Below are 5,442 nucleotides of genomic sequence, written 5' to 3'. Positions count from 1 at the left end.
TATTATTTATAAATCATTATTTTACATTAAGAAGAGTATCCTACACCACAAGTGGGTCAAGTGTGTCCACTTGTCTCCATGTGTCATCTTCTCATTGGTCCAACCCTATCCACATCACACAAACCAAGGTAAAAATCCTTTCAAGTTTGCAAGTTGTGTTGAATTAAAAAAGTGACCCTCTTGAACTTTAGCTACTGCATTCTTCAAGCCACCGCAGTCAAGCAATCTTATCATCTGGCCATCCGAAGTCTTCAGCACCGAAGTATTTATCTTTACTTTGTTTATTTTGTCTTTTCTGTAAAACAATCTAATATCCAATATGCCTTGCATGGGTGCTTTTAGAGTTGTAAACTTGTCTCTATAAATAGAGTTCATTTCTCATGTAATTGGTACCGGTGTGAATCTCTCATCAAATTCTAATACACATCAGTTCTCATTCTATCTTACTTATCAAACCTTTTTACTCTCATAATCAATTACCATCTCTTTTAAAGAGCAAGTCACTCGTGACTTAATCACTAAGCTAGATCTCAATTACTAACTTGGTTTGAATGCGTTCTTTGTTATGAATCTGCTTATGTGTATACTTGATATAACAATTGTTGTCATTTACATTCCTTTACTTTTCCGCATCTAACTCACTAACTTCTAACTCTTAATATTATTGTTGAGCTAACAGATCCTTCGAGATTAACTATTCCGCTATATACTTTTTCTAACGATTTGTTCAAGTGTGTCTCAAAGTTTTTCTCTCAACAATTGGTATCAGAGCCATAGTGGTTGCTTTTTGAAAATCGGACTCTGATTTTTCGAAGAGCCTTCTATACCACTGAAGCTCATTTCTAAAAAAAATAAAAAAAACAAATCTTCAAAATGGCACAATCGTTATCACTAAATGTTTCCAACAGTGTTGGTGGTTCTAATCGAGCCCCAATACTAGTTGCGAATGAGTACCATCACTGGTCTCAAAGGATGGAAAGATATCTCAGACGACTTGGTAGAGATGTTTGGCGTTCTATAGAAGAAGGACCACATGTTCCAGTCCTCACACCAGTCCAAACTGTTGGAGCCACAGCAAGGCTAGGAGGAGGTCAAACAGCTTTGAATCGTCCCACCAAAGATGATCTCGGCAACATGGAAAATGATGCTATTGCCTTTTACGAAATCTCCTGTGGAGTTGCTCCTGACAACTTCGACATCATCATAAACTGCAAATCAGCAAAAGAGATCTGGGATGTTCTCAAAAACTTGTACGAAGGTTCAGAGCAGGCTCAAGAAAAGAACCTCACTACGGCCCTCAACGAATTCAACAACATCAAAGCTCACTCCGGTGAAAGTTTGGAAGACTTTTTTAAGAGATTCAACCTGATTATCACAAAACTGTCCAATGCGGGCACCGTCCGCAGCAATCATGAAACAAACTTACAGTTCCTTAATGGCTTGGGAAGACATTGGACAACAGCCAAAATGACTGTTCAAGGAGACAGGAAGATTCACTCGTTGTCCCTCTATAAGCTCTATGGAGAGTTGGAAGCTCAAGAGTCCACTGTACTCAAGGACTACTCAGACTTCGGAGGTCCACTTGCTCTTGTAGCGTAGTCACCTCACACTCAAACTAATCCCACTTCGTATGACTCATCACTACAGTCATATGAAGCAGACTCAGAATATGACGATGAAGAAGAGTTTCAAAATGCCATTGCCCTTTTCAGTCAAAAATTCAATCGCTTACCACCTTCATTTCGTAAAAATCAACAGTACAACCGACCACCCTTCAACCGCAACTTTCAAAATAATCACTTTCGTTCCACCAAGAATCCTCTCCCTCCACTGCAGCCTCAGCAAACACAGTCTAAAGAAGTATCACCGCAGCCTCAATCAACAGACTATGGTACCTCTTTAGAATACAAAAGTGACATTGTTATATGTCACAAGTGCAACAAAGAAAACCATTTTGCTAAGGATTGTAAGGGAAACATAGTGAAAGATAGAGCCTTCTATCTCAGAATAGCTTAAGAACTGGAGGACAAAGAAAAGGGAAAACCTACGTTGCTCAAGTGAAAAGGAATCATCAAGTGTGGTCATCTGGAGACGAAGATGAAGACGACCTCAGTAAAGGAGAAGGCAAGATCTGTATGATGGCAAATGCTTATGAAGATGGCTCAACCAAGCTAAAGAGGAACCATTGCTATATGGCGAAAGATGGAACTCTCAGCATTGTGGAACAGGTAAAACTTATGATTCAAACTTTAAATTATAGCATGCATGACTGTCAACCATACTTGGACACACTTAATGACACATGTGTTGCCGTCCTTACAGACTACAATAAAGCCTTAGATGAGAAGAACATCGCTTCACAGGAGACGTTCCATGTTAGAGGACGTTTGGACAATAAGAGACTCAAAATGGCAACGTTAGAGAAGGATTTGATGCTAGAAAAAGATGCTAGGATGTTAAGCGAACCACAATTAGAAATAGCTTTAAATCAGAGAGATTTAGCACAGAATGAAATTGTACGCTTAAATCTTTAATTGAAAAGCTTTTTAATGAAACTGAGGCCATTGAGAATATTGTTAATAATGGGAGTGTTGATAACACTTTTAATTGGGATTGGTCCAATGGATATCCAACCACAATAGACTCCTCATCTCGGTTCACACCGGAACGTCCCAATGTCCCTCCAGACTGCAACTTCTTATTCCCAGTCAATGACACTTTCCGGAGGATATCTAAGCTCATTTTGGTAAACTCCATGATCTGAGTAATAAGTGTGTTATCGAGGAAATTCTCCCTGAATTTTCTAATCATGTTGATAACATAGATCACTCTGATTCTCAGACATCATCTGTAGCTGATGAGGAAATTGTTGTAGAAAGTCCTGAGTCTCATTAGACTTCCCAACTCTGCAGTCTAACCGCAGTGTTCCTAACCGTAGTCATGAACTGCAAACCGTCTCACTACCCAATTATCCCACTAAAGTGTCCACCAAGACTTACTCTGTGGTTATCCAAAACACTACACCGCATACCATAGTCAAAAGTTATGTGACTATTGAACCAATCAATCATGAATTACCAATTGAAAAATTTGAATTTGGTCAGTGTTCTCGAAGTCCTGACTTCTCCAGTTCGGATGAATCAAGTCCCTGTTTTTCAAAATCTCCGAAAGATTTAAAGAAACCACAATTAAATGTCACTGACTGGGGTTCTCCTAAGACTGAAGCAAAAAGAGCTTTTAAAGAAGAATTTCGTTCCCGTGGGAAGCAACGGGAAATTCATTCAAAACGAAAGAAATTTGTGAAATATCCCAAGTCAAAGAGTCCTGAAAAACTTATTTTCTCAAATTATCATTTCAAATTAACTGTTTCCAAGAAAAAAAAAAGGAAGGAGTTTACTGTTTCTGACATTGCTCAAAAATCACCTGACCCTAAGGATAAGTCTTTTCGATCAAATGGTTTTTGATATGTGCATATTTAGTTCATATTAAGTATAGATTTTTTATCATTTATTAGCTAAATTATTGCATATCATGGACAAAAGGTACTTAAAAGTGTTTAAATTATGTTTTTAGTCCAAAAGTGAAGCTCGGAAGCAAAAGGAAGCAGGAGAAGCGGTTGGGAGCTCGGGAATTGAACAAAGAAGAAAACCACCAAAAACAACACCTACTCGGTGAGTAGGGTCGTCTACTCGGCAAGTCCGAGCGAATATTCGAGAAGATAAATACTTAAAGACCCAGAGACTTATCGCATACAGGGATTGAGAGATGGACTCAGCGAGTCGGCACCTGACTCGACGAGTCGTTTCGCAAATATAAAGATAACTTCTCAGATCGACAAGAGGGAATTCTGGAACCCTTCTGGAGAGATTAGCTGCGATTGAAGAGCCAGAAGAACCCTAGAGAACGAAGATACAACCTAGAATCCAATTCTGAAGGAGATTTGAGGCAAATTTCATCATTCTACTTAATCTTTTGTTTTCCATTATGGCTAGACAATTAGAATTCGTTTATTTGCTATTTATTACCTCAATCATGAGCTAAAACTCTTAAACTACTCTTTAGGGATACAAAATTGAGACTATGGTTTGATTATTGGTAGGATTAATTCAATGTTGGTGATTTTTGTTAGTTTTAGCCTTCTAAAGAACCTTGTGTGTGAATGATAATTAATTTTATGTTAATAGGAAGGTAATTAAATTGTATGAACATCTTTTGATTATCAACCTCATATGTCTATGTGACCACTTTATCATATGTCTAGGATTAATGAACATGAAACTAGAATTAATAAGAAAATTAGGTAAATTCATGTGTGAGCTTGTGTGATGACCATCAACAAGAAGTTAACTAAAGGACCAAATTAGTTGACTATTGCAAGTATAAATTAACCCGAATAATTAATCTAGTGAATTTAATAAAATTAGACAACCGATCACTGTTTGAGTTAGTTTATTCACTAAGGATTAGTGTAGTGAACGCGAATCTAATCACTTGAATCGGTAACCAACAAAAGAGTTAATCCATTGCACTATTACCATAATATCAACCATAGGATCAACTGATTTGAACTAAACAGAAGTTCTTCTCATTATTGAATCGTGTTAATTCTTTGCTTTTCTAGTTCTTAAGTGATAGTTAGTAAGTTTCTAGTCTTGTAAAACTAGAGAAAACCCCTACTTATTAATTAATTAAGATAGAATTAGTTTTTAGTTCTAATTACCGTTCCCTGTGTTCGATACCCTACTTATTTAGCTATACCACAATTGATAGGTCCAGTGCCTTTGTGTGTTTATTTTATAATTAAAAGTAGGTTTAAAACTAAGTGAGTTTGCACACATCAGTTTTCAAGTCTATTCATTAGGCAATCCAAAATGGAAAGGTATTCTACCTACTCCGACTCTTCCAAAGTCACTTTCAAAAACTCAAAAATGGAAAGGAATTTTGTCAACTCTGGCACTCAAAAGGTCACCTCAAGAGTTTACAAAATCACCTCACAAAATGCCTGCACGTGTCTACACACCTGCAAGTCCTACAAAAAACACCTTTTCAAAACACAAAAACAAAAGGGTTAAATCTTACAATCCTCGGACTAGACAAAAACATATTTTTTCTTCAAAACAACAGACTAAGCCAAATGTCAGGGGAAATGATAAAAAAGTTCACGTGTCAATGTCAATGTCAAAAGATCTACTCTCATGACAAATCTCATCGTTCTCAAAAAACTCGTAACTATCCACAATCTCACAAAGCTCCAAAAGATCACAAACACCCAGGACTAGGCTTGAAAGTTGACTTAAAACATATCTGTGCCACCTCACATCATGCATCGATTAATACCTCGTATGTGACTCCGGGCTCCAAACTCGCTTGGGTGCCCAAATTAACCACTTAATTTCTGTAGGCATTGTGCAAGGAGGATCAAGAAGAAGAATGGTTGATCGA

Source organism: Lactuca sativa, chromosome 3 (genome assembly GCF_002870075.4).
Source record: "Lactuca sativa cultivar Salinas chromosome 3, Lsat_Salinas_v11, whole genome shotgun sequence".
Lineage (NCBI taxonomy): Eukaryota > Viridiplantae > Streptophyta > Magnoliopsida > Asterales > Asteraceae > Lactuca > Lactuca sativa.
The sequence above is the reverse complement of the archived record's forward strand: the minus strand, read 5'-3'. Positions refer to the sequence as shown.